This window comes from Heterodontus francisci, chromosome 14 (genome assembly GCF_036365525.1).
Source record: "Heterodontus francisci isolate sHetFra1 chromosome 14, sHetFra1.hap1, whole genome shotgun sequence".
NCBI classification, from domain to species: domain Eukaryota; kingdom Metazoa; phylum Chordata; class Chondrichthyes; order Heterodontiformes; family Heterodontidae; genus Heterodontus; species Heterodontus francisci.
This window is the reverse complement of record NC_090384.1, coordinates 24,971,886-24,993,894: the sequence shown is the minus strand read 5'-3', so window position 1 is coordinate 24,993,894 and position 22,009 is coordinate 24,971,886. Positions and strand designations below refer to the sequence as shown.

Below are 22,009 nucleotides of genomic sequence, written 5' to 3'. Positions count from 1 at the left end.
GGCCAGAGTCCTCAATCATTCATCGGGAGCTTGGTATCCAGCAGAGATTGCTAAGATATGTGACCAGTCCAAATGGTATGAGGTCCAAACACCCAATGGTGCAATTCTTAGATGGAACCAAAGTCAACTCAGAGAGCTGTACGACAACAATACATGCGACAACTCTGTGGCATTGCAGACACGCTCAAAGACGACGTCTGCAGATGAACGTACAGCGGCCACGAACAGAGGAAGAGCATGTTAACCAAAGTTCTGAGTTACCAGAGTCTCAGAGCAGTCATAAAAACGAACACAGCTCTGAGAAGAGGTTTACAGTAACACGATTGGGACAAATATGCAAACCTCCTCTATGTTTTAGTGTGTTAAACTTGCTTTCTAGTAAATTATGCTTTGTTTTATTCCTGGACAATTAGTTTGAACTGCAACATCATTGTATATTTACATATGTTTTCTGATTAATGGGTAATTTTTTTTCATCTTTAGAAAAAAGGAGGATGTTGTGGGATCACTTTAAGAGACTGTAATTGGAGAGTCACTGAAGGAAGTGATGTTGCATCACAAATGGCTAGAGAGTTGTGGGTGTAGACCAGTAGAATAAGGTGTGTGTTGGTGAGCTCCTTTATTAGTTGTGTGTGTATATGTTCCAGTTGAAGTTAGTATACTATTTGTATTCCTATGAATCTTATAATGGTTCACATACGAGAGGAACAAAGAATATCATACCTACCGCTCCAGCCACTATGGGAAGGTCCCTTTAAAAATGGCAGCAGCCAATGTGTTGGCATTATTGGGCCAGTAGGTCGACTGACCCCATTTTGAGAACCTGAACACCAGTTAAAATTAGCCCCAGTAGGAGTAACGCTAAAAGAAAAGTTCATTAATACCAGCTGCTGGACTTGAAAACAAACAGGAAGGTTAGGAGAAGGATTTCAACTAGTTAACAAACACCAAGAGTAGAACAGAAAAAAGCAGGAAGCCTTTAAAGAAAGAGAACTATCAGGAGCAATGTTAGAAAAAAATAAAAGTAGGAGCAGAACTCAAACAATACAAATGACAGGAATAGGAAGAAAAACCTGAAACATTGGACTGGGATGGAAAAGCAAAGAAAAATACACCAGAAGGATGACTGAAAAAAAATAGAAGTGGACAAAGGAGCATCACTCAGAATAAAATACAAACGTGAAGAGTGAGTATAAAAGGTAACATAGTGTGATGTGACAGATCCTAACTGGACCATAAGCCAGTTTTGGGTTCTTGGATACAGAGAGGGACCTGACTCATACTTGTTGGAGATTTCAACTTGTGGCAGGAAGAATATGATCTCATCACAAGCATCTCCTTCTTTCCCCTTCTGAATATGCCCTTGCTCATTTTGAACCACATCTTCACACTATGGGAGAGGTTGCCACCTCGGTGGGAGTATAAAACTGATGGTACTGGATCGGTTGCCCATTACAGAGCTCGAGCAGGCTGTATAACAGGGTGGACCATACCAACTGTTTTAGCCCCTGCCAAGTTTGAAAGTTTCATCCTCATGCTGTCCACATCCATTTTCCAGTGGCGGCCATTGGATAGTGATCTAGTTGACTGGTCCCTTTAACTCAGAGGTACCCAGATCAATTGTAGATCTCCAACTAGTTGTGACTGCGATCAGCTGAATCAGCACATTGTTTCAGTCAGGTCATTGCCTGTCTGTGTGACACAGTAATAGCATACAGTGCAGATACTTATCAACACTGTGGGGGCACTCTCCAATTCTAAAACATTCTTTGGCAGTTAGGAGGACATAGTCACTCTCCACACACAACTATGTCCCTGTCCCTCTCATGTATTGGGAGCAACTACATTCCCAGTCTCAGATAGAGATAGAGTAATCGGTACCTGGCAGGGAGAGACAGAGTAATGAATATCTGACAGTGAGATACTGAAATAATTAACAAACTTGCATTCATATAACACATGGTCATGTCCTCAGGACATCCCAAAGCATTTCACAGCCAATGAATTACTTTTGAAGTGCAATAGCGGTTGCTGTGTGGGCAAATGCAGCATCCAATTTGCACAAAGAGCCAGATTACATGTTTCTGGTGCTGCTGATGAGATGAATGCTGGCCAGAATACCAGGAAAATTCCCTACATCTTCCACATCAGACCTTTACAATCTTTTACAACCACCTAAGCAGGCAGACAATGATTGAATTAACATCTCATCTGACAGGTATCTCTTACTCTGTATCTCATTGTCAGCTATTTATTACTCTCTATCTCCCTGCCAGGTATCTATTACTCTATCTGAGACTGGGACACAGTTACTCATATATGAGGCAGACTGGGACATAGACACTCTCCACACACCTCCGCCAAGAATATTTTAGAATTGGAGAGTGCCCCCACAGTGTCGATAAGTAAGTGCACTGTGTACTATTACTGAGTCACACAGATAGGCAGAGGCCAGAATGAACCAATGCTCCGTGCTGATTCAGCTGATCTCAGTCACGACTAAATAGACAGAGATCTACAATTGACCTGGGTACCTCTGAGTTAAAGGCAACAGTCAACTAGATAACTATCCAATGGCTGCTACTGGAAAATGTCTGTGGACATCATGCGGATATGAGCGAGCTTAATTATGCTGCTTTCATGATCCAATAGCCTGTTGATGCTTAATTTTCAGAACAGATTGCAAGAGTAATGTGCAATTTGATTCGTTGAAAATAGACTCACAGCTGAACACAGGAAGACCACTACTCCAGTAAAGCCAAGGCAGCTTTCCACAGGTTATTGTACTGCTGTGCTGCTTTAAATATCATAGTTGCCAATGAAACTCAGTCAGACTCCCTTATAGCCCTGAATATTGGAACCATTCATTTCCTTTCATCTCTGCAAAGCAAAATGCTCCCTGTAAATGGACCCTATCATCTTACTGCAGGGGCTGTTAATGAGGTCCCGTCTGTTAGAAAGGATTTCACAGGGAATAATAAATGGTTCCACAAGCAGGTTACGTGTCAGTAAAGTCGACACTGAGATGTGCCCACAGGGACTGAGCCTAGTCCCAGCAGTGTATTCAGAAATTAACTACAGAAAAATATCATGAGGTCTCTTTTTTTAAAAAAGGTTTTTAGAGGCGTATCTAAAGAAGGAGTAAAAATAAATGAATGTCTGAATGAGTGAATCAATTCACATTGGCTTGTGATCAATTTAAGAGCTGCACAGATGGATGGACAGGAACAGGCTGCTCACAGGAAATGGTTTATAAACCAGGAGACTGAGGAGGGAAGAAAAGATAATGTATAAAATGGAATGAAGAATAGTAACAAATATCGAGCTAAAAGTGCAGGGCACAAATTATTGGGTCACATTGTTAACCAGACTAATGTTAATAGTGATGTTCACCAATTTATTTGCCAGATCCAATTGTCAAAGTTATTATGGCTCAATACTGGCCACCCCAGTTCATCCCAGTGGTTGATGTATGGGTAATTTGCAAGTGTTCATTAACGCCCTGCATTTTAAACTAAGAATGGAAAATCTAGGAGCTCAGTAACTCCCTTCCCCTGCCCCACCCCTGACACCCACACCCAGTGATCAGGAATTCAATATTGTATTTCATGTCTTAAGGCTGAAGAGCATGTCGCTGCTTTGAGGAAGGAGCAGTATCAGTCAATTCTGGAACAGCCTCATCCAATTTTTACTACATAGACGTAATGCTATCATGAGAAAGTAATGCAAGACCACAATAATAAAGTGAAAGAAATTGCGAAGCAGGTGAAATCATCATAATATATGCCCAGGAAGCCTCGGCTAACAATTTTAGACAAGTAATAATGGCCATTACTAAGACCACCTATTTCCACCTCTGTAACATTGCTTGACTTCATGCCTGCCTCAGCTCATCTGCTGCTGAAACCCTCATCCATGCCTTTGTTACCTCTAGACTTGACTATTCCAACGCACTCCTGGCTGGTCTCCCACATTCTATCCTCCGTAAACTTGACGTCATCCAAAACACTACTGCCTATGTCCTAACATGTACCAAGTCCTGTTCACCGATCATCCATGTGCTTGCTGACTTACATTGACTCCTGGGCAAGCAATTTCTTGATTTTAAAATTCTCATCCTTGTTTTCAAATACTTCCATAGTTTCACCCCTCTCTATCTCCTCCAGCTTCAGGGCTCTCCAAGATATCTAAGCTCATCTAATTTTGGCCTCTTGAGAATCCCCAGTTTTAATCGCTTTACCATTGGTGACCATGCCTTCAGCTGCCTAGGCACTAAGCTCTGAAATTCCTTCCCTAAATCTCTCTACCTCTCTTTCCTCCTTTAAAACACACCTTAAAATCCACCTCTTTGACCAAGCTTTCGGTCATCTGCCCTAATAGCTCAATGGCTCAGTGTCAAATGAAGCACCTGTGAAGCTCCTTGGGACATTTTACTACATAAGGTGCTATATTAATATAAGTTGTTGTTGTTTAAGAAAATGTCACTACGGATTCAGCATTCTGCTGTTTGATATCATATAAAACTACATATTAATTGCATTTTTCACCTGTGCTTTGGCTGACTGGACACAGAGTTCAATATAGACGAGGACAGCTCAGAAGAGTGCTCATTTTTTGCTGTGCAACTTCTAAGCATACTGGGTCTTCTGATAAAAGACTTAGAGCCAAGCTTTGTATTTGCATTCAGAAAGAGAAGCAAAACAAAACAGCAATCAGTGCAGAGTATTACAATCTATCCTGTGCTACTTGTGATAAGTGTACATCTTGGTACATTGATTACTGTAAAACACTGATTATAAATGTTGAACAGTCTTAGTTTAGTTTAGTTTAGAGATACAGCACTGGAACAGGCCCTTCAGCCCACCAAGTCTGTGCCGACCATCAACCACCCATTTATACTAATCCTACACTAATCCCATATTCCTACCACATCCCCACCTGTCCCTATATTTCCCTACCACCTACCTATACTAGGGGCAATTTATAATGGCCAATTTACCTACCAACCTGCAGGTCTTTTGGCTTGTGGGAGGAAACCGGAGCACCCGGAGGAAACCCACGCAGACACAGGGAGAACTTGCAAACTCCACACAGGCAGTACCCAGAATTGAACCCGGGTCGCTGGAGCTGTGAGGCTGCGGTGCTAACCACAGCGCCACTGTGCCGCCCCAATTTTAATTATTTTCAATTAATTAAAAACAGATGTAAGTAGCTGCCTGGCACTGACTTCTAAAATCACTGCAGCCTTTGGATCACCATCCAGGACTGAAAAAGCCCCTGATCTTCGCTCACTATCTGCACCAGCTATTCACATCTGACAAAGAGCCCTCACAGACTTACAGATGCAAAGTGTCAGGTCTTCACAAGGCAGTGGGGCAGAAAATCAAAAACAGACCTCCCCTAGCAATTAGCAGTGTGCTTTAATTAATGGATTAACTACAAGGTGATGAGGAGTAAGTTACATTGCGAATAAGCCCCCTCCCTAATTAATGTCCCCTTTAGCTGGGACAAACCTACATAATGTTGCTGAGTGGTGTTCAGGATGAGTATTGACAGCTAGGCTATGGCACATTGACAGTGTTAAAGCAGCTGGTGCTGTCAGTACCGAGGTTAGTTCTTCCTGACGACCCCTGAGGGAGAGCCTTGTGTCTACCATCTGGCTTCTACAAATCACATTACATCACACCAGATCCCTTAGCACAACACAGAAGCCCTCCAGCATGCAGGCAATCTGGGCAGGGCCAAATTCCATTAACTCCTCAGGGTTTTCAGTGGTAAATCCACACAGGCCAAAACCGAGGGTTCACAGGTTAAATTACTACAGTTTTATAAAGTGTACCTTTGGGGTTGCGTGAGGCTTTGGAGAATTTCACTGCAAGATTTATGAACTTTCTTAAACGTCTTAAAATGCCCAATTTATCAACCGCAGGTAACTTAGCTTCAATTCAGCGGATGCATTTCTTTTCAAGTATCAGTTCAGAGCAAGGCGGCGGGGTGGGGGGGAGGGGGGGAGGGGGTGGGTGCGGTGGTTAATTGAGAATGTGAAAGGAGCAACTTTACTTGCAATCTGAAAATAGAAAATAAAAATGCAAATTGAAGCAAACCAAATAAATGCAAGAGCAACAAGATGAATTGGAAGAGAAGGAAGCTGAGTGGCGTCTGAAATATTCAGTGAGTTTACAAGTACTGAGGACATAGCGAAATGAGAAGTTGACAAAGTATCAGGAACACCATCCCAGGTTGGAGCATAACTTATTGTTACGACCAGGTGAGAAAGGTGCCTAGGGGTCTGTAACTATCTTCACCTGGTCTTATTGTAACAGGATTTAATTTTAAACGCACTGTGTTTTGAGCTCCCACTTTGTGAATCCTTGTTCACAACTTTCCGATCATCAGGCAAAGAAATGAGCACAATGAGAGAGACAATGGGTAAGTGCCGAGAGGTGGTCAGTGGTTTGTGAAACAGCGCCTGGAGTGGCTATAAAGGCCAATTCTAGAGTAACAGACTCTTCCACCGGCGCTGCAGATAAAATTGGTTGTCAGGGCTGTTACACAGTTGGTCCTTGCACTTCTGTCTTTTTTCCTGCCAACTGCTAAGTCTCTTCGACTCGCCAGTCTGTAGCCCCGCCTTTATGGCTGTCCGCCAGTTCTGGCGATCACTGGCAACTGACTCCCACGACTTGTGATCAATGTCACAGGACTTCATGTCGCGTTTGCAGACGTCTTTAAAGAGAAGACATGGACAGCCGGTGGGTCTGATACCAGTGGCGAGCTCGCTGTACAATGCGTCCTTAGGGATTCTGCCATCTTCCATGCGGCTCACATGGCCAAGCCACCTCAAGCGCCGCTGGCTCAGTAGGGTGTATATGCTGGGGATGTTGGCCGCCTCGAGGACTTCTGCGTTGGAAATACGGTCCTGCCACCTGATGCCAAGGATTCTTCGGAGACAGCGAACATGGAACGAGTTGAGATGTTGCTCTTGGCTGACGTACATTGTCCAGGCTTTGCTGCCGTAATATACTCAACATAAATGTATAATTAAGGAGCATCTGTAAATATTAAACATTACGCAACAGGATATATTTTGATGAAAAATAGTAAAAAACTGCGACGCTGGAAATCTGAAACAAGAGCAGAAAAATGCTGGAAACGCTCAGCAAGTGAGTCAACATCAGCGGAGAGAGAAACATAAAAGTTAATATTTCTGGAGTAAACCTTTCATTAGAACTGGGAAGGGTCGCTCCTGGGTATATTTGTGTTTTGTTGCTGTTTGAAAGTGAAAATGAATGCTTCCTATGAGGTGGAGTTGGGGGTGGGGGGGGGTGGAGGGGTGATCAGTTCAATATTCTATCACATGCTATTTTCTGGACTAGAAGCTGGAGATGGACACCTGCTCTCACTTGAGCCTCAGGCAGCAGATATTAGAAAGGAGGTAGAAACCTTTTTTGCCCGCCAATTTCTTTTAAGTTGTTGCTTATGAACTTGAATGGATTGTTTGTGTTGCAGTTCACGTTTCAATGAAGATTGGCTAAATTTATGAAAGCAAATGGGGAAGGCCCATGGGCCCACACAGCTGGTTTGCTATAGAGTTGCTGGAACAGCTGTTGTGATAATTAGAGACAGCAGTGGTAATGGTTCTGTACAAACTGATATTATACTAGTCACAGATACTGTGCCATGAGTACATTTTATCAATATGGATGAGAGCACGCTCATTTATCAAAATCTTCATGGTTGATTCTAAATTCTGTTGTTATTTTTAGAACAGCAGTTCTAGGATGATGATCTGCATATGAACTGCTCTTTGCAAATATTACAAAAAGCTCTTTACAAGTTAACAGACTAGAACGAAGGAACACGGCAGCAGTGGTCATCCTTAATAAACTTGGGGTAGTAGTTTGGTAAATTCAAACTCTCTGCAAATTTCTGTATTGACATCTTCAAAACCTAGGGCAGATTTTTAGACCCCACCCGGAGCGGGCACGGAGATGGGTGATAGCACCATCAGCCAGTGCACCTGTTCCCCGGCCCCATCCCACTCCCGGGCCATTTTCCTGGAGGTGGGATGGGGGGGGGGGGGCAGGGGGGCGGCGCATTGCAGCAGGGCAAGTGGCGGGTAGCCAGTTGAACTAATTGAAGGCATATTGAGCCCTATGGTCAGAGGCCGACTGGGATTTTCCAGTTGACCTCCAAGTCCCTGCAGGCAGCAGGGGCCAGTATAGCTACCTGGAGGCAGTCTTAGAGGCCCTCTCTGCCTGTCTGGGTTCAGCAGCAGCCACAGACCGGCCTGTGGAGGGGTCCCCCTACACAGTGGTGGCCTGGAGCTGCAAAGTCTTTTGTTATTCATTTTACATTTGAAAAGGTTGGAGAGAGGGCATCTCCATTTTGGGCGCCCGCTTCCTCACTTCTCTTGCTGCTGCTTTCAAGCTGGAGGGCCTCCTATTGGACAGCAAGCCTGCCCTCTGGCTACTAATTGGCCAACTTGGGGAAAATCACAGGTGAGTAACTATTCCCCATTAAGTCTGGGCTTCTAACCCCCATTTGAGCCCGACAGCGGGGTTCAGAAGCTTGCAAGAAATTCCTGCCCCGTGTCTATGCGGAAGATCTGTAGAGAATACTGGAACATGGAGTAGGCACCGGCCCGGAGTTCAAATCCAGCCCAGACTGAGCTAAATCAAACTTTCCACTCATTGATGGATCACATGATGCAGTGTGTAATAAGCCTAAAGGAGGGGAAGAGCAATACTTGATTTAACATGGCATAGAAGGAATACAAATCCTCTCTTTGTATTAGACTGGAAGGAGATTAAATCATCTGTCTAGGTCATGAACTCAAATCTAAACAATGGGGTAGCCAGATGGGCTGACTGGCCTTGTTTTCTCCTATCTACAATATTTTAAAAGTGATACATAGGTGCAATAGCTGTCACACTCCAGATGTTGTATTTCATGTGTTACTTTATTATAGATGCAATCTTAAAATGCTGTGTGTTTTTATCTGCAATTCTAAGCTCCAGCTTGAAACTACCATGCACATTCCAATCTCCAGGGTTCCTTGATGAACAATAACTAACCTCTGAATGACCAGAGTCTCTTGTCAGTTAAAAGCATTTAGGTTTGTGGCCACAAAGGGCATAGTTTCACCATAACAGAGTAATACATTGTGCATTATGTGGGAAAACACTCTTGTCCTTATAAAATCACATAGCATCTGAATTATTGTTAGCAATGCTACAGCACATCCCTGGTGAAATATTTAAAAAATCTATGTTTGTGTAAGGCGTATGGTAGCATAGTGGTAATGTTACTGCACCAATAATCCAAGGACCTGCACTAATGCTCAGGCGACATAAGTTCAAATCCCTCCAGTGTAGCTGGAGAATTTAAATTTAATGAACTAATAAATCTGGAATAAAATGCTAGTCTCATTAACAATGATCATGAAACTACCAGATTGTCATAACTAATGTCCTTCAAGGGAAGAAATCTGCCATTCTTACCTGGTCTGCGCTACATGTGACTCCAGCACTACAGCAATGTGCTTGCCTCTGAAATGGCCTAAAAAGCCACTCAGTCGCATCAAACCGACAAAACTGGGCGGACCATCCGGCATAGACTGAGGCACTGGAAATGACAAAGGCACACCCTGCCCAGTCGACCCTGCAAAATCCTCCTCACAAACAACTGGGGGCTTGTGCCAAAATTGGGAGAGCTGTCCCACAGACTAGTCAAGCAACAGCCTGACACAGTCATACTCACAGAAACATACCTTACAGGCAATGCCCCAGATTCTTCCATCATCATCCCTGGTTATGTCCTGTCCCACAGCAGGACAGAACAACTAGAAATGGCAGCACAGTGATCCACATTCGGGAGAGAGTGGCCTTCGGAGTCCTTAATCTTGACTCCAGACCCCATGATGTCTGATGGCATCAGGTCAAACATGGACAAGGAAACCACATGCTGATTACCACCGACTGCACTCTCCTCCCCCTGCCCTTGGCTGATGAATTGGTATCTTCCATGATTACTTTGTGTTTGTCTTCACTGAGGAAGATACAAGAAATCTCCCAGAATTACAGATCTAAGGAATTGAAGGAAATTAGTATTAGTGAGAAGGGTGTAGTGAAGAAATTAATGGGGCTGAATGTTGATAAATCCCCAGGACCTGATATTCTACATCCAAGAGTGTTGCAAGAGGTAAATATGGAAATAGTGGATGCATTGGTGATCATCTTCCAAAATTCTATAGATTCTGGAGTGGTTCCTGCAGATTGGAAGGTCACAAATGTCACCCCACTATTTAAGAAGGGAGGGAGAGAGAAAACAGGGAATTATGGATTTGTTTGCCTTACATCAGTCATTGGGAAAATGCTAGAATTTATTCTCAACATAGAAGCATAGAAAAATAGAAGCAGGTGTAGGCCATTCGGCCCTTCGACCCTGCACCAATACGATCATGGCTGATCATCCAAACTCAGTACCCTGTTCCCACTTTCTCCCCATATCCCTTGATCCCTTTAGCCCTAAGAACTATATCTAACTCTTTCTTGAATATATTTAATGATTTGGCCTCAACTGCTTTCCGTGGTAGAGAATTCCATAGATTCACCACTCTCTGGGTGAAGAAATCCCTCCTCATGTCAGTCCTAAATGGCTTATCCCTTATCCTTAGACTGGTCCTGGACTCCCCCGCCATCAGGAACATCCGTCCTGCATCTAGTCTGTGCAGTCCTGTTAGGATTTTGTAGGTTTCTATGAGATCCCCTCTCATTCTTCTAATATAGTGAATACAAGCCTAATTGACCCAATCTCTCTTCATATGTCAATCCTGCCATCCCAGGAATCAGTCTGGTGAACCTTCGCTGCACTCCTTCCATAGCAAGAACATCCTTCCTCAGATAAGGAGACCAAAACTGCAAACAATACTCCAGATGTGGTCTCACCAAGGCCTTGTATAATTTCAGCAAGATATCCTTGCCCCTGTACTCAAATCCTCTTGCAATGAAGGCCAACATACCATTTGCCTTCTTAACTGCCTGCTGCACCTGCATGCTTACTTTCAGCGACTGATGAACAAGGACACCCAGGTCTTGCTGCACCTCCCCTTTTCCCAATCTATCGCCATTCAGATAATAATCTGCCTTTCTGTTTTTGCCACCAAAGTGGATAACCTTACATTTATCCACATTATACTACATCTGCCATGTATTTGCCCATTCACTCAACCTGTCCAAATCACACTGGAGCTTCTCTGCATCCTCCGCACTGCTCACACTCCCACCCAGCTTTGTGCTGTCTGCAAACTTGGACAGATTACATTTAATTCCTTCATCTGTTTCATTAATATATATTGTGAATAACTGGGGTCCTAGCACTGATCCCTGCGGTACCACTCGGAAAAAGACCCGTTTATTCCTACTCTTTGTTTCCTGTCTGCCAGCCAGTTCTCTATCCATGTCAGTACCTTACCCCCAATCCCATATGCTTCAATATTTCATGCTACTCTCTTATGCGGGACCTTATCGAAAGCCTTCTGAAAATCCAAATACACCACATCCACTGGTTCTCCCTTATCTATTCTACTAGTTACATCCTCAAAAAATTCCAGTAGATTTGTCAAGCATGATTTCCCTTTCGTAAATCCAAGTTGACTTTGTCTGGTCCTGTCACTGTTTGCCAAGTGCTCTGCTATTACATCTTTTATAATGGACTCTCGCATTTTCCCATGACAGATGTCAGGCTAACTGGTCTATAATTCCCTGTTTCTCTCTACCTCCTTTTTTAAATAGTGGGGTTACATTAGCTACCCTCCAATCCATTGGAACTGTTCCAGAGTCTATAGAATTTTGAAAAATGACCAGCAATGCATCTACTATTTCTCGGGCCACATCCTTAAGTACTCTGGGATGTAGATTATCAGGCCCTGGGGATTTATCGGCATTTAATCCCATCAATTTCCCTCACACCATTTCCCTACTAATACTGATTTCATACAGTTCCTCCTTCTCACTAGACCCGATGTTCCCCAACATTTCTGAGAGGTAATTTGTGTCCTCCTTTGTGAAGACAGAACCAAAGTATGTATTTAATTGGTCTGTCATTTCTTTGTTCCCCATTATAAATTCCCCCATTTCTGATTGTAAGGGACCCACCCACATTTGTCTTCACTAATCTTTTTCTGTTCACAAATCTACAGAAGCTTTTACAGTCAGTTTTTATATTCTCTGCAAGCTTACTCTCATACTCTATTTTCCCCTTCTTAATCAATCCCTTTGTCCTCCTTTGCTGAATTCTAAACTGCTCCCAATCCTCAGGTTTGCTGCTTCTTCTGGCCATTTTATATTTCTCCTCCTTGGATCTAATACTATCCCTAATTTCTTTTGTAAGCCATGGTTGAGCCTTCCTGTTTTACTTTTGCACCAGACAGGAATGAACAATTGTTGTAATTCATCCATGCCCTCTGTAAATGCTAGCCATTGCCTATCCACTGTCAACCCTTTAAGTAACGTTCCCCAATCTATCATAGCCAACTCACGCCTCATACCTTCATAGTTTCCTTTATTTAGATTCAGGACCCTAGTCTCGGAATCAACTCTCTCACTCTCCATCTTAATGAAGAATTCTATCATGTTATGGTTGCTCTTCCCCGAGGGACCCCGCACAACAAGATTGTTAACTAATCCTTTCTCATTACACAATACCCAGTCTAGGATGGCCTGTTCTCTAGTTGGTTCCTCAACGTATTGATCAAAAATACTATCAGGTACGCACTCCAGGAATTCCTCCTCTATAGTATTATTGCTAATTTGGTTTGCCCAATCTATGTGTAGATTAAAGTCACCCATAATTACAGTTGCACCCTTATTGCATGCATCTCTAATTTCCTGTTTAATGCTATCCTCTACATCACCACTGCTGTTTGGGGGCCTATATACAACCCCCAATGTTTTCTGTCCCTTGGTGTTTCTTAGCTCCACCCATACAGGGTTCTCTAAGCTAATATCCTTCCTCACTGTTGTATTTATTTCCTCTTTTACTAACAACGCTACTCCACCTCCTTTCCCTTTTTGTCTGTCCTTCCTAAATATTGAATACCCCTGGATGTTCAATTCCCATCCTTGGTCACCCTGCAGCCATGTATCCGTAATCGCAACTATATCGTATCCATTTATATCTATTTGCACAGTTAATTTGCCTACCTTATTGCAAATACTCCGCGCATTGAGACACAATGCCTTTAGGCTTGTCTTTTTAACATTCTTAGTCATCTTAAGCATTATTTCGCACTATGGCCCTATTTGTTTCTTGTCCTTGATTTCTATGCCTTCTACTTTTGCCTTTTTGTTTCCTATCTTTTGTTTCTATCCTTGTTTCCTCCTCCTCTGTATCCCTGCTCAGGTTCTCATCCCCCAGTCATTGTAGTTTAAATCCTCCCCAACAGCAATAGCAAACGCCCTTGCGAGGACATCAGTTCCAGTCCTGCCTGGCTGTAACCCGTCCAGCTTGTACAGGTGCCACCGCCCCCAGAACCAGTCACAATGTCCCAGGAATCTTAATCCCTCCCTCCTGTACCATTTCTACAGCCACGCATTCATCTGGTCTAAAGGATGTGATAAAAGGACACTTGGATAATAATGATCTGATTGGGCATAGTCAATATGGATTTATGAATGGGAAATCATGTTTGACAAACCTGTTGGAGTTTTTTGAGGATGTTACCAATAGAATTGATAAAGGGGAATCAGTGGACGTGGTATAGTTGGATTTTCAGAAGGCTTTTGATAAAGTCCCCCCCCAGGAGATTGGTTAGCAAAATTAAAGCACATGGGATAGGAGGTAATATACCAGCATGGATTAAGGATCTGTTAACAGGCAGAAAGCGGAGAGTAGGAATAAACGGGTCATTTTCACGTTGGCAGGCTGTGACTAGTGGGGTACTGCAGGGATCAATGCTTGGGCCCCAGCTGTTCACAATATATATCAATGGTTTAGATGTGGGGACCAAATGTAATATTTCCAAGTTTGCGGATGATACAAAAATAGGTGGGAATGTGTGTTGTGAGGAAGATGCAAACCGGCTTCAAGGGGATTTGGTCAGTTAGTGAGTGGGCAAGAATGTGGCAGCTGGAATATAATGTTGAAAAATATGAGGTTATCCACTTTGGTAGGAGGAACAAATGTGCAGAGTATTTCTTAAACGATAAGAGATTAGAAAGTGTAGATATACACAAGGACCTGGGTGTCTTGTCCATAAGTCACTGAAAACTGACATGTAAGTACAGCAAGAAATTAGGAAGGCTAATGGTATGTTAGCCTTTATTGCAAGAGGATTTGAGTACTGGTTGAAGTAGTGAAGTCTTGCTTCAACTGTATAGAACCTTGGTTAGACCGCACCTGGGGTACTGTGTGCAGTTTTGTTCCCCTTACCTTAGGAACAACGTTATTGCCATAACGGGAGGGTAATGAAGGTTCACCAGACTTACTCCCAGGATGGCTGGACTGTCCTATGAAGAGAGATTGGGGAAACTGGGTCTGTATTCTCTAGAGTTTCGAAGAATGGGAGGTGATCTCATTGAAACCTACAAAATACTTAAAGGGATAGACAGGGTAGATTCAGCTAAGATGTTTTCCCTGGCTGTGGAGTCTAGAACCAGTAGACACAATTTCAACATTTCAAGGGAAACCACCTAGGACAGAGATGAGGAGAAATTTCTTTACTCAGAAGGTTGTGAATCTTTAGAATTCTCTACCCCAGAGGGCTGTAGAAGCTCAGTCATTGAGTATGTTTAAAGCAGAGATTGACAGATTTCTTAATACAAATGACATAAGGGGATATGGGGATAGTGTGGGAAAAAGGCATGTAAGTGGATGATCAGCCATGATCATATTGAATGGTGGGGCAGGCTCAATGGGCTGAATGGCCTACTCCTGTTCTTATATTCCTTAACACCACTGGAAAGAAGCACTGAGGGTGGCAAAGGCACAGAATGTACTCTGGATGGAGTCTTCAATGACCATCACCAAGAGTGGCTCACTAGCACCACTACCGACCAAGCTGCCCGAGTCCTAAAGGATATAGCTGCTAGACTGGGTCTGCAGCAAGTGGTGAGGGAACCAACAAGACGGAAGAGCACACTTGACCTTGTCCTCACCGATCTACCTGTCACAGATGCATCTGTCCATGCCCGTATTGGTATGTGTGACCTTGTGGCAATAGAGTCCCACCTTCACACTGAAGCTGCCCTCCATCTTGCTGCGTGGCACTACCACCGTGCTGAATGAGATAGATTTCGAACAGATCTAGCAGCTCACAACTGGGCATCCATGTGGTGCTGTGGGCCATCAGCAGCAGCCGAATTGTATTCAACCACAATCTGTAACCTTGTGGCCCAGAATATCCCCCACTCTACCATGAATATCAAGCCAGGGGACCAACCCTGGTTCAATGAGGAGTTCAGGAGAATTTTCACCAGAGGGTTTTCCTAAAAATAGGATCGTAAGATCATAAGAAATCAGAAATAGGAGCAGGCTATTTGGCTCCTTGAGCCTGCTCCGCCATTCAATAAGATTATGGCTGATCTGATCATGGCCCCAACTCCACTTTCCTGCCTGCCCCACATAACCTTGACTCCCTTGTAGATCAAAATCTATCTAACTCAGCCTTGAACATATTCAATGATCCCGTCTCCAGTGCTCTCTGGGGAAGAGAATTCCAAAGATTAACGACCCTCTGAGAAGAAATTCCTCCTCATCTCCATCTTAAAATAGAGATCCCTTATTTTGAAACTGTTCCCCCCTAGTTCTAGATTCCCCCATGAGGGGAAACATCCTCTCAGCATCTACCCTGTCAAGCTCCCTCAGAATCTTATATGTTTCAATAAGATCACCTCTCATTCTTCTAAACTCCAATGAGTATAGGCCCAACCTGCTCAACCTTTCCTCATAAAACAACCCCTTCAGCCCAGAAATCAACCTAGTGAACCTTCTCTGAACTGCTCCCAATGCAAGTATATCCCTCCTTAAGTAAGGAGACAAAAACTGTACGCAGTACTCTAGGATTCAGATTTTATGGGCTCCTCTGAGGTGGGATCGGAGGTAGGGTATGGGCACGAAGTATCATGGCAGGTGATGGGGGGGTTGGTCAGCAGGGCGGAGGGCCTGTCACCTCCTCGTCGCGCAGCGATCGTCCCAGGGGCACGGTAGGCTAATGATAGCCTTCCTTCCCAGAAGCCAATTGAGGCTCTTATGTGGCCTATTAATCGCCAATTAAAAACCTCTTGCTGCCACTGCTACGATCTTACCAGCGGCAGAGGTGGCCTCTGCCACAGAGGCAGGACCCCTTGTAAAACTTGGGGTGGGGTTCCACCTCCATGGGCAATTTGTGACCTATGGAGGACCCCCACTAAGAACAACTTTATCTCCTGACACCCTCCCTCCCCCTGGACAGAACAACCACCCTTCCCCCCCACGCCCCTCGCCAGGGCCTTCCAGACTGATCACCGCAACCCCGCCTCACCTGCCTCTGTTCCGGGGTTCCAGCACTGGGCCTGGGTCTGAGGCCTCTGCAGTACCGGCAGTGCCACCGCTGAGCCTCCAGCCCGCTGATTGGCCAACAGTTCTTGGAGACGGGATCCCCGGCCTTTTAAAATCTTTAAAGGGATGGGGATTCCACCCCCACCTAAAACTTTGAATCAAAAAGACCGGAGGATTGCTCTGGGCGGGGGCGGGGGCGGGGGGTGTTGTGCAGGGTGGCAAGGAAATGCTGAGGCGGCGTTCCCCCAGCCTTTCCTGCCTGGTTCTGGGAGTCCAACCTCAAGCACAAAATCCAGCCAGAGGTGTGGTCTCACCAATGCCCTGTACAGGTTTTGCAAGACTTCCCTACTTTTCTACTCCATCCCCCCTTGCAATAAATGCCAATATTTCATTTGCATTCCTAATTACTTGCTGTACCTGCATGCTAACTTTTTATGATTCATGTACAAGGACACCTAGATCCCTCTGTACCACAACATTCTGCAGTCTCTCTCCATGTAAATAATATTCTGCTTTTCCCACATTATACGCCATCTGCCAAGTTTTTGCCCACTCACTTAACCTATCTATATCTCTTTGCAGACACTTTGTGTCCTCCTGATGACTTGCTTTCCTGCCTACCTTTTTATTGTCTGCAAATTTGACGACAATGCACTTGATCCCTACATCCAAGTGAAATGAGGTGTCAACCTGATGAAGCTGCAACACCAGACTACATGCATGCTAAACAGCGGAAGCAGCATGCGATAGAGCCAAGTGATCCCACAACCAAAGCTCTGCAATCCTGCTGCAAGTAGTTTTGAATAGTGGTGGACATTTAAACTAACTGGAAAAGGAGGCTCCAAAAATGCCCCCATCCTCAATGATGGGGGAATCCAGTACATAAGAACATAAGAACCTAAAAACATAAGAACTGGGAGCAGGAGTAGGCAATTCAGCCCCTCGAGCCTGCTCCGCAATTCAAGACGATCATGGCTGATCCCATCTTGGCCTCAACTCCACTTTCCTGCCCGTCCTCCATAACCCTTCAACCCATTTCTCATTAAAAATCTGTCTATCTCCTCCTTAAATTTACTTAATGTCCCGGCATCCACCGCACTCTGGGGAAAAACTTTTTCACACAGCGATTTGGTAGGTCTGGAATGCACTTTCTGAGACTGTGGCAGATGCAGGTTCAATTGAAGCATTCAAAAGGGAATTAGACTGTTATAGGAGAAGGAAGAATGTGCAGGGTTACAGGGAGAAGGCGGGGGAATGACACTAAGTGAATTGCTCTTTCGGAGAGTCGGTGCGGACATGATGGGCTGAATGGCCTCTTTCTGTGCTGTAACAATTCTGTGATTCTGTGATCAGTGCAAAAGACAAGGCTGAATTATTTGCAACCATCTTCAGCCAGAAGTGCTGATTGGATGATTCATCTCAGCCTCTTCCTGAGGACCTTGCATCATGGATGCCAGTTTTCTGGTAATTCGATTCACTCCATGTCATTACGAGGATTTCCATTTTTGGATTAAAACATGGGATTCTATATTTTTTAAAACGGAAAAGATTTCAGTGGACATTGAAATATCTGGATATGGCTGAACATTTCTGGATGCTTTTGGAAGGAAGGCAGGGTCAACGAGAGGTTTCTGGGTTTGACCAATAAACAAATACTGGAAAGCAGGTAATTTCAAGGAAACGAGCAGGGGGTTTCATCTCAGAGCTACCCTTTGTGTGGCAAGAGAGAATTTATGACTTGGCATGTGACTTGTTTCTGGAAAATTTGGTTTCATTTCAAACTGTTTAAAAGCCAGTGGGTTTGGACTAAAGCAGGCAATTGGAATTTGATTTTGACCTGCCTGGAGATCAAAAGAAGAACCAGAAAAGTATTACCTCTCTGTAAAGAATGCTTGCTCTTGAAAAGCAAAAGCTTGTATGAAGTGGTGCTGATGCTTCCTGCATTTTCAAAGAAACCCTGCATTTGCAGAAATCTTACATCTTTAAAAAAGGACTTTTGCACCAAATGTGAGAACTGACACCTGTTGCTACAACCCCGATGAAAAACCTATGTGAAGCCTTCTACCGCTGAAGTTCTTTGAATGCCTACCCATCACAGACTGTTCATCAACCTCACCTGGAAAGACTTTGAGTGGCATCCAACTATTCGACTTTGGGACACCTCACCAAACCAAAGAATTAATTTCCAGATCATAGCCGTCCAAGTTTTTTTTATTCCTTTTATTCCTATGAAACAACTGTAAATCAAAATCCCTTTTTTCTCGGTTCACCAGTTTTTGGATGTACATGCGTGTGCATGAGGGCTAGGGGAAAAATAAGGAGCTTTAATATCTCAATTCATATACAGATTTGCTTCATTATTGGTTAAGACTTGGATTTATAATAAATGGCTAATTTTGTTATTGATTAAAGAAACCTGGTTGGTGTGCTTTATTTTGGGAACAAATAGGGTATCTAATTGGCTGTTTCAGTAAGTGGGAAAATTTATTGATATGCTGTGAACTATGAAGAAGTGGGACTGAAGTAACAGTGCACTCTTCCCGCCTTGGTTGTAACAACGTGACATCAAGAAATGGCTGAAGACAATGGACACAGCAAAGGGTATGGGTCCTGACAACATCCTGCCTATAGTACTGAACGTTTGTGCTCCAGAACTAGTTGCACCCTTAGCCAAGCTGTTTAGTACAGTTACAACACTGGCATCTACCCGACAATGTGGAAAATTGCCCAGGCATGTCCTCCACAAAAAGGACAAATCCAATCCGGCTAATTACTGTCCCATTAGTCTACTCTCAATCATCAGCAAAGTGATGGAAGGGGTCATTGACAGTGCTATCAAGCACTTACTCAGAAATAACCCTCTCACTGATGCTCAGTTTGGGTTCTGCCGGGGCCACCCAGCTCCTGACCTCATTACAGTCTAGGTCCAAAGGTTGACAAATGAGCTTAATTCCAAACATCAAGGCAGCATTTGACCAAGTGTGCCATCAAGGAGCCCTAGCAAAATTGAAGTCAATTGAAATCAGGGGGAAAATTGTCCACTGGTTGGAGTTACACCTAGTCCAAAGAAAGATGGCTGTGGTCGTTGGAGGTCAATCATCTCAGTCTCAGAACATCACTGCAGGAGTTCCTCCAGGCTGTGTGCTATGCCCAACCATCTTCAGCTGCTTCATCAATGATCTTCTAACAAACTGTCAGAAATGGGAATTTTCTTTCATGGTTGCAAATTGTTCAGTACCATTCGCAACTCCTCAGATATTGAGGCATGCAGCAAGACCTGGACAACATCCAGGCTTGGGCTGATAACTGGCAAGTAACATTCGCGCCACACAAGTGCCAGGCAATGACCATCTCAAACAAGAGAGAATCTACCATCTCGCCTCGACATTCAATGGCATTACCATGTCTGAATCCCTAACCATCAACATGCGGGGGGTTACCATTGACCAGAAACCTAACTGGACCAGCCATAAATTCTGTGGCTACAAGAGCAGGTCAGAGGCTGGGAATTCTGCGGCAAGTAACTAATTTTCTGATTCCCAAAGCTTGTGCACAAGGCACAAGTCAGGTAACAGCCTAGATTGTTCTATTCCAGAAAGCCAGTTAGTGAAGGATAGAACTGGAGTCAATCTTTACACACTTTTATATTTATTTACAGAGTAACACATTACAAGCATACACCTCCTAACCCCAAGCATGAGTTTCAGTCTAGGTTTCTTCATAGGGCTCAAGTGAATCCCCAGTAAATGCCCACCACCTGGAAACAATAAAACATAACTAATGTACAACGAACATAGATTACGTGCTCAGGACTCTGGAGTGGGATTATACCTACAAGCTTCTGGCACAAAGACAAGAGTGATACCCCTTTGCCAACACTGACATTTTATCAAAGATTTTATTAAATTCTCCTGCCATGACTTCCCTTTTACGAATCTTTGCACGTAAGGATATAGAAGCTAAAGGATTAATGGTAAAGTACCTACAAAAATGGTTCAGGAAATGGATCTGGAACTCATAGTGGATAGATCCCTCAAGACATCAAACCGATGCCAAAATGGTTAATGGGATTTAGGTTGAATAAAAGAAAGAATCAAGTACAGATCAAAGGAGGTAATCCTGTCTCTATATAGAGCAGTGATCAGTCCCAAGCTGGAATATTGCATGCAGTTCTCAAACCCACACTACAGAAAGAATATAACTGAACTAAATGTGCAAAGAACAGCTACTGGAATGATGAGGGGAGGCAGAGAATAAACCTGTTGAGGATAGGCTGAAGGAACTAGGATTTTCCTCAATAGGGAGCAAAAGACTGAGGGGAAATTATTGTGGTTTTCAAATTAATATGGCCCAGGACCAGTAATTTGTATCAGCGTGAGACAAAAAAAAACACAAGGATGAGAGTTTAAACTAAATAGAGGTCGATTTAAGCAAGATGCCAGGAAGCATTAATTAACTGAGAGGTGGTTAGTTTTCAGATGTCTTGGAACAATTAGCTTAGACATCCAAGGCAAAATTGACAAGAATCTTGAAGAGAAAAACACATAAAACAGTTACTACTGCTCAGACAGCAAGAAGAGGGGCCTATCACTACTTTCAACTATGCAATGTTCCATGTTTCTGTACTGGCTAATCAAGTGTTAATGTGCAGCAATCAGCTAAATTTAGAAAGATGTGCTAAGTTATTTTGAAGAGCATGCTACAGGATTTGAAATGAATCAGTTGGGTTTATTCCTCATGCTCTGAATCTGTCTAAAGAGAAAAATCAGCAGAAAAATTAACATGAATGAAATGTAAGAGGATTTAATTTGTTTGTATATTACAGGGGACAGGATGAAAAATTGATTGAATGGGTTATTATTCAAATAGGAGCTTTTCAACAGTCTCAAAATATGAATCACAGACTTACTGCAAAGAACAATTATGGATCTTCCCAATGTAATGTCATGCTAATGAAGGAACAGTGATGAAATATGAAATGAACTAGAGGAACTATGAAATAAAAGTTACCTGTTGAACTGAACCAAAGAAAAATGGACACATTTGTGCCACAGACAAACTGGATTATCAGTCAGGTGACCCCTCCTGTACCAATGATAAACAAACCTATCTGTTGAAGATGAAATCCATTATCCACATCTGAATTACACATTGAAGTGTAAAGCAGCCCATTCCTTGCAAACAACTCCGACCTTCAGAAATGGAGCTGACTAAAGTCTGTTGTAAACAAATTGACTGCAGCCAAGACTAAAATAAAATAATAGGTGTGAAGTAACACCTATTTATTAGAATGGACAACATTCAGACGCCATCATGGAACAATGGTTCCCATATCCTGGAACGTTGTATGAATCACCCCAGGGGAGAGAGCCCTTCGTCAACTGAACAACATCCCAAGCTGACAAGTTTCTACCTTAAAAGGTATCTCTCTGGAAAGAGAGAAGGGCAGAACAGCAGAACAGCCAGAGAAGGT

General features: G+C 43.5%; 1 protein-coding gene across 5 annotated transcripts in view; it reads right to left on the bottom strand.

The window, feature by feature from the left end:
• Positions 1 to 22,009, bottom strand: part of LOC137377269 (tetraspanin-18B-like) — a 399,133-nt gene that overhangs the window by 189,635 nt on the left and 187,489 nt on the right. The window lies entirely within an intron of this gene.